The sequence below is a fragment of the Tiliqua scincoides genome, chromosome 4 (assembly GCF_035046505.1).
Source record: "Tiliqua scincoides isolate rTilSci1 chromosome 4, rTilSci1.hap2, whole genome shotgun sequence".
Taxonomy (NCBI): Eukaryota; Metazoa; Chordata; class Lepidosauria; order Squamata; family Scincidae; genus Tiliqua; species Tiliqua scincoides.
In genome coordinates, this window is record NC_089824.1 from 192,818,511 (window position 1) to 192,833,116 (window position 14,606).

A 14,606-nucleotide genomic window follows, 5' to 3' on the forward strand; every position below is an offset into this window, starting at 1 on the left:
GCCAGATCCTAACCCCACTCCAGGGCAACTTGGCGCAGTGCCGGGCTGCTTGGATCTGCGACACCTCTTATGGTGGCTCAGATTCGTGTAGACCCATTGGGACTGTTGCCACGTTACCCAGAGTTCCCTGGACTGGGCTGCAGACAGCCCCAACCCTGCGTTGGATACAGGGCAGGCCAGTTGGCCTCCCCATTCCAGCACAGGTTAAGATTGGGCTATAATTGTAAAAACTCCATTTGTAAAAAATATATATATTTTAAGACTTAACAAATGTCTAGAAATAAGACCGGCATTAGGAGCTGCAGGGCCAATTTGGAAACATTTTTTTTTCCAGAGCCCCAGGTTCACATCCAAGGAACAGCAGGACCCAACTGGAAACATTTTTTGGTGGAAACTCAAGTTCATAGCCAATTTCTGTAGAATCTTAAAAGATATAAATAAAATTTATTATAGACTTTATATCTTTATGATAGAATGGAAAGCAATCAAAATGTGTGCTTAAAAAGTGCATGTGAGTTAATAGACCAAATGGATATGGGCACATTTTAAAATAAAATTGCATGCAAGACTAGAGTAGATTACCCTAGCATGGGGCCGCTTAGGCACAGGACCCAATGGGGAGCAATTGGTCCAGTTGGCTTAAAGCAGGCCTTAGCAACTATGTAAGGATACATTTCTAGATATCTATGAGCCATACATTTCAATATTGGTAGAGTTAAGAGGCCCTCAATCCATTGAGTAATTATTTATTCAAATATAAGTCTTTTAGCTACAGAAAAGGCACGAAGAGTCCATTTCTGCTGTGAACTAGATGTGACATTAATCACTTTGTCTTTCAGCCTTTTTTTTTTAAAAAAAAAAGCCTTTAAAAAAAAAAAAGATGGGGTTGATCCAATCTGAATTGGGAACATGCCACACAATAAGGAGGGTTTGATTGTTCATCCCCATGCTGCAATCACAATGAAAATTTTAGTAGGAAGCTGGTAATCGTGTCAGTGTAGGTCCAAGGGCTGGCACATCCATGAAGCTAATAGCAGCAGTCACCTCAAGCAGCACATTGATGGCGGGACACCCCTTTGACTTGCCTAATTGCCTTCACAGCTCTGACACCCTGAATTAGAAAAGGGAGGGGGGAGAAAGCAGAAGAGGATGTGAGGAGGAGAGGAGACACTCTAGCCCAGGGGTGCTCAATACATCAATCGCGATCGACCAGTCAATCGCGAGGCACAATGAGTCGATCACAGGCTTCTCTCCCATCCACGCATCCCTGGGAGTGAGCCCCATTGACTCTACTGGGGCTGACTGGTGAGTAGACCAGGAGAGGAGCCGCTGGCAGGCTTCTCTCCCGTCCACGCATCCCTGGGAGTGAGCCCTGTTGACTCTACTGGGGCTGACTTGTGAGTAGACCTGGAGAGGAGCCACTGGCAGGCTTCTCTCCCATCCACGCATCCCTGGGAGTGAGCCCCATTGACTCTACTGGGACTGACTTACCTTTCCCCTGTTTTTGCACTGGTATGTATGGAGATCTGCCCCCCCCCCACTTCCATCTGTTGGTTCTGTGTGCAAGGGGTTTTGCACTGGTCTTGCTGTGATGTCTGTATAGAGATCTTCCCTCCCCCACACCTTTCCCCTGTTTTTGCACTGGTCTGTATAGAGATCTGCTCCCCCCCCCACTTGTATTGGAATCGAGGAAGATCTGGTAAGGAGGTAGATGTGGTGTCAGCAGTGGCCCCTTTAAGGGTAAGGCCTGGGCATCCAGCAGAGTGTGCTGCACAGCTGCAGCCACTTGAAGGCAATAGGGCCCTCAGGGATATAAGAGCACCTGAGGCAGGAAGGGCTCCACTTATTTATGTGAGTCAGCCTTTTCCTGCATGAAGATCATTAAGTCCAAGTACCATTCCACCATGACTGATGAACATTTGGAAGTGTGCTTGAGGCTGGCTGTCAGCAGCTACTGACCGGACTATGCATCCTTGGCTGATTCACTTCAGTGCAAGTCGTCAAAGTAAACTCAAATAATTACAAAAAATGTTTATAGTTAATTATGTTGTGTTGTGCAATATTGGCTCATGTGGTTATGCAAGGTACACCAATATACATTGTACACATAAATGTTATATGTTATGATGGCGCGAACATTGTAAAAAAAACTCTGGTAGATCTCCGGGCCTTGCTGGGTTTCAAAGTAGCTCTCGAGCCAAAAAAGTGTGAGCACCCCTGCTCTAGCCCACCACTCTCTTGATGTAACGAGCAAGGGCTGGCACATTTCCTGGTATTTAAAACCAGTAATTGGCACACTTTCACGTCCCAGGAGTTCTTGGGCCAGCCTGGCAGGACCAGAGTCAGCCTTTCTTAATAGGCAGGGCAGCCATATTTCTTGGTGAGGCTTGCTGCCAGCACTGCTCATTCACATGCATTCATGTCTATTCCTACCATGTCATGCACACACACACACACACACACAATCACTAAAATTGACTCAAATTGGGGGAATAAACATTTAGAGCAAGACGTTCAATTTAGCAGAGTCTGACAGTTTGGGGATCATTCATGTAGATCAGGGGTGTCCAAAGTTTTTAGCAGGAGGGCCACATCAGCTCTCTGACACTGTGTCGGGGGCCGGAGAAAAAAAAGAATTAATTTACATTGAAAATTTGAATAAATTTACATAAATTTTCATAAATGAATATATTAAAGATGAACTTATATGAATGAATGAAGGTCTTGCAATAGCTCAAGGCCTATAAAAAGCCTTGCACAAAGCAAGGCCGGCCTTTCCTTTGCTGCCGCTGCTGCATCACAGATGTGAAAGAGCAAGCAGTGGAGGGAGCCCTCATCCCACAGCTCACGTGAGAGGTCAAACAGTTGCTCTCACACTGAGAGAAGTTGCACTGGGCCAGTGTGGGCTTCAACAAATCTCTGGAGGGCCAGAGGCTCATTGGAGACTGGGGGCTCCCTGAGGGCTGCATTGAGAGGCCGCGAGGGCCGCAAGTGGCCCCTGGGCCGGGGTTTGGGCACCCCTGATGTAGATGAATGCTGTGAGCATGACTCAGAATTAGTCCACTAGTAACCATGAGACTGAGAGCTCCAAAAGAAGTAGGTACAGCAAGCTCTCACTCTTTAAGTTGGTCTCCACAAACCCCCCCTGCCATTAGTCACTGTGAAGAGGAAGGTGACAGGAAGCAGGGGCTGCTTCTAGAGCTACGGCCCACTGAGGAGAAGCCCTGCTTTTTTGTTAAGTGTCGTCTTGGCTGTTTTTAATCATTGCATCCATTTCCAGTGCTAAACACGGCCAACCTCTGACAGCATAGGGGTCCTATGGCAAATATAAAGGAATTTCTCAGCAATTAAATTGAGAACCCTTGGACTGTTCTAAGAAAGTCATTTCTTATATTCCTTCTTCTGTGGGCCACATCCTCCTCTCATTTGCAGGACCTGCAATGGAGCTATGCTCATTGGCACTTAGATGTGATTTACCCAAGATGAGTAAGTTCTTTGGAATCATCCAGCACTACTGGTGTACTTCAGAATGACTGGTAGGCAGTTTCTAACTCAGAACACTTGGAAGCAGCTGACCAAACATTCCCAGGAGCAGCAATTTTATGACAGAAAATCTCAGGAGCAGTAGCTTTTCTGTAGTCTATAATTACATTGCTTATCAGTGTCTGGCACACAGCTGGCATCTTTCTGTCTTGCTCCTCAGGAGCCTCAAGCCCTTCTGAGTTCAAAGCTTGGTACAAATGACAGGTCGGAACTTCCCATTCAAAACAGCTTCCTTTTTGAATCAAGAGATCATAGCTGTGAAGCTGGAGCAATAAAGACATCCAAAGGCTGAGAAGTGATCGCCCAGCTAGTTTACACAGTTATACTTTAAGGATGTTTAAAGACAAAATTCATTTTGGGATTCTGCTTCGCTGCTTCATTTGGTGTCTTTGTTTGCTTCTTTGTTTGCTTGGTGTCTTGTTCATTTGCTCACTTTGTTGATTCATTTTATCAATTTGCCTCATTTCTGCCCAATGCAGGTGGTTCCTTCATTTCAGTGCAGATTAGTCTTTGAATCATTTTTGCATCAGGAGCATTGCCTGTGGATCTGCTGCCTGAGTTGGGGCTGATTACCCACGCCTGCCAGCCTGCAATCTCATTTTAAAAAACAACCAAGGCCAACTTTGTGCATGCATTATTTACTTATTTCTCACATTTATACTGCCCTTCCTCCAAGATGCTCGGGGTAGTATACTGGTTACCCTGTTTTTACCCTCACAACAACCCTGTGAGGTCAGTGACTGGCCCAAGGAAGCTCCATGACTGAGTGGAGAACCTAGACTTCCAGTTCCAGGGGCACTTCGGTATTCAGGCCGAGGCCCCTGAGACAGCTGTGGCTCAGGATTTTATGGCCGCCATGACAACCATGGGCCTGTCTCGGTGGGTCATGGCCCCCACACATGCTGCAGGGCACAGACTGGACCTGGTGTTCACAGACTGACATAGAGATAGTGATCTGGCTGTAGAGGAGATGGGTAGCCCAATCCTGAGCTACCCGGAGCTGCGGGACCCGGTGGCTTCACAAACAGCTCCCGCTGGATCCAGAGTCTCCCGCACTACCGCAGGAGGCTCCTCGGGAGAAGGGGACGTTCGTCCCTTTCCCCAGAGTAACGGAAGCAGTCCTGCAATGGGACTACTCACTTTAGCGGCGACTGTTTGGTCACCACTAAAGTGAAGGTGCTCGTGTAGGGCAAGCAGCCCTGCTCGAGCGCCCTGGATCCTGCGGAGCTTGGATCCATGGAACTGCCTCTCCCCCGCCTCCGGAAACACCCCCCACACCCTCAACCACGCCTCCCCCCTCCACAGAACGCCTCCCCCATGCCCCCGACCACAACCGCATTTCCCGTTCCGCAGCCCGGCGGTCACCGCAGAACGCGGGCGCCTGCTGCGTGCTGGCTCAGCGCCAGCCAGAGCTGAGCCAGCTCTGGCGGGAGCCCGGCAGTAAGCCCTGCAAACGTGCCTTATGGCGGCCTTATGGCGCGTTTGCAACTGTGGTTCGCACCACAGAGGCGCAGCACAGACCACAGGATTGGGCTCTGAGATCTCTCCTTTGTCATGGACAGATCATTATCTGGTGAGCTTTAGACTGGCCTCAGTCAATTGCCCCAAGAAAACTGGGGGATGAAATGGTATGATCCGCCCCCATAGACTGATGAATCCAAAAAGTTTCCTAAGGGTTCTGGAGAATTTTCCTGTCTCCTGGACTGATGACTCCTCTGAGGTGCTAGCCACCCTCTGGTATGAAGAGATGGCTTGAGCACTGTTTCTCATACTGTAGATCGGGACCACATAATGTCACGAGCCAATTTCAGGTGGATCCCCATTCATTTCAGTATTTTATTTTTAGTATATTAGACTTGATGCCAACATGGTATGTGATTGTATTTGGGGAGATCTGTACTTTTAACAGGCTACTATGTATATGTTTTTAACAATGATGGTCAATGGGGCTTACTCCTGGGTAAGTGTGGATAGAATTGCAGCCTAGGATTGTTAAAAATTTTTCTTGCTTCATGATGTCACTTTCGGTCATGACATCACTTCCAGGTTAATGACATCACCTCCTGTGGGTCCTGACAGGTTATCGTTCTAAAAAGTGGGTCCTGAGCTAAAAAGTTTGAGAACCACTGGGCTAGAGCCTTGGATCAGATTGCTCCTGAATAGCCTCAGCCTTGTCACTGATCCAAGAATTAGATAGGGGTTAAGAACATAAGAAGAGCCCCACTGGATCAGGCCATAGGGCCATCTAGTCCAGCTTCCTGTATTTCACAGCGGCCCACCAAATGCCCCAGGGAGCACACCAGATAACAAGAGACCTGCATTCTGGTGCCCTCCCCTTGCATTGGCATTCTGACATAGCCTATTTCTAAAATCAGGAGGTTGCACGGGTTATGCTTCCCTGCTGGTCCTGCTGGACCTCTCAGCAGCTTTCGACACTATTGACCACTGTATCCTCTTGGATTGGCTGGCCAAACTGGGGCTTGGGGGAACTGCTCTGGAATAGTTCCACTCCTTCCCATCGTCCCTGATGACGATGCTGGGTGACACCTGTTTGGCAGCCTGGCCCTTACAGTATGGGGTGCCACAGGGGTCTTTCCTATCCCCCATGCTTTTTAACATCTACATGAAACTGCTGGGGGAGATCATCCAGGGATTTGGCGTGGGGTGCTACCAATATGCTGATGACACCCTTTCCATCCTGCTCTGAGGAATCTGTGGAAGTTCTGGAATGCTGTCTTAATGCCATTAACAACTGGATGAAAGCCAATAAGCTGAATGCCTCCATTAACTATCCTCCCACCACAAAATGCAGTGCACACCCCATTGGCATAATTACACCAGTGCTGAAAAGGTGGATAGGATTTGGCCCTAAATCATCTACCCACTTTGAATGAGGTTGCACTCCCTTTTCAGAAATGGGTGCACAGCTTGGGAGTTCTCCTGGCTACAGTGTTTGGGGCTCTTCAGTCTAGAAAAAAGAACCCTGAGGAGGGACATGGTTGAAATGTACAAAATTATGCAGGGGATGGCTAGAGTGGATAGAGGGATTCTATCACATAACGCCAGAACCAGGGGACATCCACTAAAATTTATTGTCGGAAGAGTTAGAATTGACAAAAGAAAATAATTATTTACCCAGTGTGTAATTAGTCTGTGGAACTTCTTGCCACAGGATGTGGTGATGGCATCTGATCTAGATGCCTTTAAAAGGGGACTGGACAAATTTCTGGTGGAAAAGTCCATCACAGATTACAAGCCGTGATCACGGGTATGTGCAAACTCCTGATTCTAGAAGTAGGCTACCTCAGAATACCAGATGAAAGGGAGGGCACTAGGATGCAGGTCTCTTGATGTCTTGTGTGCTCCTTGAGACATCTGGTGGGCTATTGTGAGATACAGGAATGGGCCTTTGGCCTGAGATAGATGGGCCTTTGGCCTGATCCAGCGGGGCTCTTTGTAAGTTCTTAAACACTTTTGTTGTCAAATATCAGTCGGAAGCAAATAAGGCTTTTGGGTAAATTAGACCAAAACATTAAGGAGAGGGAGGTTCTGCAGGGGCAGATTAATGGCCCAGTCTTATTCAGATGCTGCACCAACAGCACACATATGCTAGCATGACATCATCATATCCTAAGTCTGCCCTGGAAGTGCCATGCCATGGTGCACCGACACTGTGCAATAAGGACCAGGTGCCAAGCTTGTCTTGATGAAGCAAGCCCTTCCCAGTAACACACTGTTGTAAACAAAGGGGGTTTGGAGACTTAGGGTTCTTGGTTTTTTGAACCTTAAAACCCTCAAGGCCCCTTGCCCGTTAGTACTACCACCACCCTGTACGTGCCAGTGCCTCAGTCCAGGGACACTGAGGCCGTCTAGGCTTAATACTATCCCTTGCAGGCACTGAGCTCTTTCCCAATAAAGCCTCAACCCTCAAGGTACTAGATCTCAATGAGCACTTGGTAGCTTGCTGAACGGCTAAGCCAGATTCTGAACCTTTGTTCCCAACAGACAATGAAACAACTTAGTAAAAGATATTTTAGTTTATTAAGTACATAAGGTTACACACTCTACAATAAGGTAGCAAATGCTAGAGGCATAAACATCTAAGAAACATATCAGCAATAAAATAATAAAGCTAGCTGGCTATCTCTGTTAACACTTATCTCTCACCTGGGTCAGTTACCTTTTGTAGATCTCTTAGCTCCAGGGCTACCTATGGGGCCAGGTGCCCATGATGGACAAAGGAGCTTACATGCGTGCAGGACGTCGCACCCAACTCGCTGTCCAAGAGGGAACAATTAGACCCCCCCGGGCACTCATTATTATACCTTTTATGCTAATAGTACTGAGGTGACTTCATAATTATTAGACTGTCCAATCAGAACCCTTGATGAATAGAACCTTCTCAAAGTTGCCCTGGTTGCTAACCCCTCATAGTTCTTACCCTTCCCAACTGAAGATCCACAGCTGCACTCAATCACACTTGCTAAGGAGACTCTCTGTTTGCTAAGATGCCAAACACTCCAATTAGTTGTAATTCCCGTTATCTGTCCTTCCTGGCCATCAAAGGAGAGACAACACATTCCTTCTTCTTTGTTTATTTACCCATATTCCTGTAGCTGGGAACTGCTAGCAACTTCTCAGTTACACTTTCTTAGTTTGGTTCAGGCTTCTCATGCCAACTTAGGCCTAACATGGACTTATTCATGACACACGCCCAGCATTTATGGAAACACTGTTGTCTGCTTATCCATGAAGCAGCATCCTGATGTCCACATAATCAGCATGACATTGGTGCATCATCACCATGACAACAGCACATTAGTATTTCATCCATGTGTAAATATCATGATGTTGATGTGCAATGGGTTTGACATACATATATCATTGCCATGATGTGTGAGTGTTATTGGTGTGACATCCATGCGTCATCGGTATCATGTCCAAGCAGAATATTGTATAGTGAAGAAGAAATATGACAGATGAGGAGAAAAGGCAGGAGGTCTGGCTCAGTTGGTAGAGCTGCTGCCTTGTATGCCTGAAGATCTGAGGCTGCCAGTTCGAAACAACCAGAAGTACCTGAGAACTGACAACACGCTGATATACTAATGAGCTGACCCTCGGTGGCAGAGTGGAGTTGCCGTCAAGTGCAGCGTGGGAGGCGAAGGGCCAGAGAGAGGCCAGACCGGGAAGGAATCCAGCTGGAACGAGGAGTTCTATGAAAGACTAGAACTATTCAATTGTAAAAATCCCTACGGGGGTTTAGAACAGCCTGCCTATGTAAACTGCCTTGGATTAAAGTCTGAGTAGAAATCTGACAACCAAAGAAAGGCGGTATATAAATACAGTGGTACCTCGCATAACGAATGCCTCGCGCACCGAAAAACGCACAAAACGAAAACGTTTTGCAATTTTTGGTGACTCGTACAACGAATTTTTATGACCCGTGCTTCGCAAGACGAATTTTTTCCTTTTTTTTATTGTCCTGGTTTGCACAAATCGCACAACCGTTAATACCCAGGATGCATTGTGCCTGGAGGTTTAAAAAGCCTCCCCAGTGCAGCCTGGGCTCACTTCTCCACGTGCAGTTCCAGGGTTGACTTCCAGGAGCAACTGTGGCCTGTGCTGTGGGCAAACCCTGTCTTTGGTCAACTGTTCTGAGCAGTACTGAGCAGTTCACCAACTCCTTGGAGAACCTACTACCAGCAGTTAAGGTAAGTTTCTTTGAATTTTTCATAACTTTTGAGAAGTGGTGGCCAGCGTTTGAGGTACGTTTTGGGGGGCCAGCTGGCCAGTTTGGCCTGCTGTTTTGGGGAGGTTAGGAGATTTTTTCCAGCAGTTTGGGGAATCTGTGGAACTCATTTGCAACTGTTTTTCTAGACCAGGATTTAAGGAGCTTCTTCACAGGGACATCTCAAGCAGTGGAAAAGTAGGGAGCGTAGCTTCACCATGTGCATTTGTTCTCCTGTGTTGGGGGGGGGCTGTTATGCCACTTTTTTGTCCCGGGCAGGTTTGGCCAGGGGTGGGAAGGTGTGTGAAGCGGATGTGAAGCACTGCCTTTTGTTTTTGCGAACGTAGCAACTGTGCTGACATGGGTCCCAAGAAGGCTGCTCCTGCAGAGGCCGGGAAGAGGACAAAGGAGAAGATTACGATAGAAATGAAGAAGGAGATCATCCGGAAGCACGACGGAGGCATACGAGTGACAGACCTCGCCAGGGAGTACGGGAGGAATCCATCCACCAACAGGACCATCCTGAAGATGAGGGAGAAGATCCTTGCGACAGATGTAGCCAAGGGAGTCACCAGGATCGTGAAGAACCGGCCAGCTGTTCTGGAGGAGGTGGAGATGTTGCTGCTCATCTGGATGGAAGAGAAGCAGCGTGCAGGGGACACAGTGAATGAGGCTGTCATTTGTGAGAAGGCCAAGGCCTTGCACGCAGATCTCGTACAGCAAGAGCCAGGTACCTCAGCCGAGCCAGAAGTCTTCAAGGCAAGCAGAGGCTGGTTTGAAAGATTCAAAACCAGATCTAGAATCCACAGTGTGGTCAGGCATGGAGAGGCTGCCAGTTCCGATGTTCCTGTGGCTGAGGACTTTGCCTCGGAGTTCCTGGAGGCAGAGGCTACGCAGGAGCAGGCCTCTTTGGAAGAGAAAGAAGCGACAAGTGAGGAACAGCTGTCCTCCATGGAACTGAAGGACATCTGCCAACAGTGGAAAAACGTGCAGACTTATGCACAGCGGCACCACCCGGACAAGGCTCTGGCACATGACCTTGCGAACATGTTTGATACAAGGATCATGTCCTCTTTCAGAGGGGTGCTGAAAAGGCGGCTGAAGCAGCAGACCATGGAGAGGTTCTTCATGAAGAAGCAAAGAGTGGCAGAGGAACCTGCTGCTTCTACCAGTGGTGCCCAGTTGCCTTCTTCCTCCTCCTCGTCCTCCTAGAAGCCTTGAAGTCAAGCCTTGAAGCCTTCTCCCAGTTATCCAAGTTGTTAAGTTAAAGCAGTGATGCTGAGACTTGGGGGACAGAAGGGTCTGTCTCCAGGTTGTCTTTGGCTAACTGTAAACTGCTTCTGTCCTAGCTAGCCAGCCTGAGACTATTCCCAGTTTGCTAGTGTCCCTGCCTACTCTACTGCGCCTTCTCCCAGTTTGCCAGCGTTGTCCAAGTTGTTAAGTTAGAGCAGTGATGCTGAGACTTGGGGGACAGAGGGGTCTGTCTCCAGGTTGTCTTTGGCTAACTGTAAACTGCTTCTCTCCTAGCTAGCCAGCCTGAGACCGTTCCCAGTTTGCCAGTGTCCCTGCCTACTCTACTGCGCCTTCTCCCAGTTGACCAGCATTCGTGCCATCCCCAGAGAGACCCTCCGCAGCTCTGGGAACGTAAAAGACTGCTGCTGTGATGTGGAGACAGTTCTGTCTGCCTCCGGTTTCCTGACTTAAAAGACTGATCCTGTAGGTTGAGACACTTCACCCTCACTTGGTAACCTTAAAATGTTTGTGTACAAGTGTCCCCTAGAGCCTTAGAGAGTCCTCTGGTGATTTTAAAAAGTTTCTGTATTGGTTTCTGTATGATGTCCCTGTTTACATGCCTTAAAAATGTACTTTCTGAAGAGTTTTGCACAGTCCAAGGACTGTTTGTGACTGTTTCTGTTCAGTTTTAGTGTTGAGCCTCAAGTCAGATGGTCCTGCCTCATGTTTGCTGATTTTTAAATGTTTTTCTGTCATGTTTAAAAAGTTGAAGTTTTGTGCTTGAAATTTTTGAAATCCTCTGTACAGTATGTATGCCTTTAAAGAGCACTTAATAAACACTTTGTAAACCAAATTTGACTTTGTTCTGACTTTTCTTGCCCATAGGAACGCATTAATTAAATTTCAATGCATTCCTATGGGAAAACGCGCTTCGCAAAACGAAAAATTCGCATAACAAAAGGACGAATTAATTTCGTTATGTGAGGCACCACTGTACCTGTATAAATATAAATAAAGGTGTGAACAATTTTTATTACTCTATGATCACCATATATGTGAATTTTGGAATATGGGTGGTGTTAATTATTTGGTAACATGATTAATTCCATATGTTCCTAAAATATTTGGTATGTCTTCCAGTTATACTGAAGCCATGTTCTTGCACCCATAATGTTCTATTTGACTGATCTTTAAAAGTTTTAAGATTTGATCTGGCCTTCTTAAGAAAGGAGTTATTTATTTGATTTTGGGCGCAATCCTAACTTGCGCTGGAAAACAGTGGTGTCACTAGGATTCGAGTCACCCAGTGTGGGAGGCCTGCGCATCACCCCATGCAGTTGGCGGGGCAACACCCCAGGTGGTGGGCGTGGTGATGTACCATCACCCCGTCCCCACTGGTTTTTTGGCTGTACCTTTTGATAGAACACAGATATTTCAATGTGGGTTGTTTCATTGCTTTCTGCATGAAATTACACATTGATTGATATATAACATGATTGTGTTATTCCTCCAAACTCTGATTTTAGTGATTTTGAAAACTTGTAGAGTCACACACACACACACACCCTGTGTCAACTTACTAACACCTTATTGCAGCAGTTCTCAAACTTTTAGCACTGGGACCCACTTTTTAGAATGACAATCTGTCCAGGACCCATTGGAAGTGATGTCATGGCCAGAAGTGACATCATAAAGCAAATTAAAATAAATAATTATAAACAATTAAATTAAAATAAAAGAAATAATTAAATAAGGGGGAGCCAGTCCTGTTCCACAGTCCACCAAGTGAATTTTCTCTGTGGCCTGCCTGCAACAACTCCCCCCCTCCCAAAAAAAAAGCATCAGTGAGATTTTCAGCTTTGCCCAGTGCCCAGCTTAAAGTTCTTCTATTTCAAGCAGATCAAGATAAAGAGCCACCTGGCTTTACAAGTGCAAAATAGAAAACATTCCCAGTTGAAGCCTCTTTTTTTGTCCTTTTTAGTGAGGGGGAAGCATTTGTTTCCCCTCCCTTCTGAGCATTTGTTGCGTTCCAGTTCCATCAGATCGGGACCATTCTGGTGTCCTCACATTCCCCTTTGCCTGGCCTGATCACAAGCCAAGGCGTGTCTGCCTACTTGCGAGTAAACGCAACCATGTGGCTTAGTTTCACTTTTCATAGGGCTCAATACACTCGCAGCTGGGAGGGAGGGACCTCCTTCTCTGGCGTTTTTGGGGGGCTCCCTGGGTAAGGGCTGCTGGCGCCTATGGGTCTCCTTGGACTTGTGCCACCTCCTGAAGTGGCACAAGTCAGAGGAGACTGGAGCAGCTTGAAGCCACTCTGTTCTAATCTGGCATAACTGCCAGATCCCAGCCCCGCCTCCCACCCCTGCTTGCCCATCCCCCTCCCTCCCCCCGCCCAGGAACGCCTCCCTCCCTCCTTCTCCCCGGCCCCCCTATGCCTACCTTTTGTTCTTGCACCAGCTTATCCAAGCCAACCCAAGGAGCTGGGGGGAAGCTGGCGCGGACGTTTCCCTCAGCCTCTGCAGGCCGGCACTTCTCAGAGCGCCAGCCTGGCTTCCTCTCAAAGAGGCACAAACATGCTTTATGGCACATTTGCGACCCTCTCAGGTCAGCCCAAGGGACTTGGGCTGGCATAGGGTGCAGTTAGGATTTGTCTAAAAACTGCCTTGTGAACTTTTTTTGTTGAAAAATACTGTTAATAATAATATATTATTGTTTGATGAAACAACACTTATGCTGGCTCTATGTAGTGTTCTCTCTCTCTCTCTCTCTCTCTCTCACACACACACACACACACACACACACACACACACACACACCCCTAATTCTTTAGAGTGTTGCTTTTTCTGTTCAGTGAATTCATGAACTTTTCCAGCTCTCAGTTGAGCACAAAAAAGAACACATGAGGATTACACCAGTTAGTAGCCTGCAGTAGTCACACCCCCTGTTGCAAGTCACTGTCAATTCCTTCCAGTTATGGAATCATATATGCCTCTGCCCATATAAAATAAGTGAGATTTAAATAGCTGTATACTGAATGACAGTCGAAGGAAGTTGTCACAGTGCCTGCAGTTAAAAAGGAAGCAATTTTCTTTATGTATGAATTGCTTATCAAAGGACTTGAACTTACTTGGACTTCACATTTGGGAAAGTCCTACAAAGGACTTGAAATTTGGGGGGAAATTTACATTCCACTGTCAATTATGATGCAGATCTGAGAGGAAGCAATGGCAATAAGCTTTGGAAAGCAACACAGCATGTTACAAACATTTTTAAGCCTTTAAACTTGGTAAATATTTGTTAATCTGATTCAATTAGAGTCCTGTGCCCCAAGTTGTGATTTATTTGTTTATTACATTTGTGTCCCTCCTGTACATTCTGGATATGTGCAGTTTTCAAGCAGTTTTCAGTCCAGGAGCATGTGCTGTGCACACAAAAGTTCTGCGTATCTCTAGGGAGGGTTGGGTAATGTTCACTGTAAGGAGCATGGCCATGCAGCTGCACAACTTTGACCTGAGCTCCACATAGCGTGGACCTTAGCAACCTGGAAATTCAGTGTTGACACAATGACATCATTGCCAAGGATCTGATGACAGTGTTGTAACCAAGGTGCAGGCCACGCAGCTTAAGAAGGGGTCCATGCTACCAGCACAGACTCCTAGAGGGAATATAAACTGGGAAAAACCTCTTGGTCCTTGCATTGCCCAATGAATACATAAGACTAGCTGCTTGGAATATAAACAGGATGATTTTATTGAAAGCCAATCACAAATTTACGACCATATCCTATCTAAAGGAAGCTTTGGCAGAACACGTTCTCTGGTGCAGACTGCCATAAAGCAGCTGTAAAGCACTTTGCAGCCATGCTATCAGATGGCATGCTGGCAGGAAGACTGGAGCCTTCTTACACATGCCAGCAGATGTCAGGAGGCCCGCTGGAGCAGGAGGCCCGCTGGAGCAGCACAAGGAGTGGAACAGGGTGTAGGAGGGTGGAAAGGGGGTGGGAGGAGATGGGGAAGGGGGTGGGCAGATTGGACCTGGGAGGAGGGTGAGTTTGGCAGTGGCACATGTTGAATCCAAAACCCCATTCTGGGGTGACCAG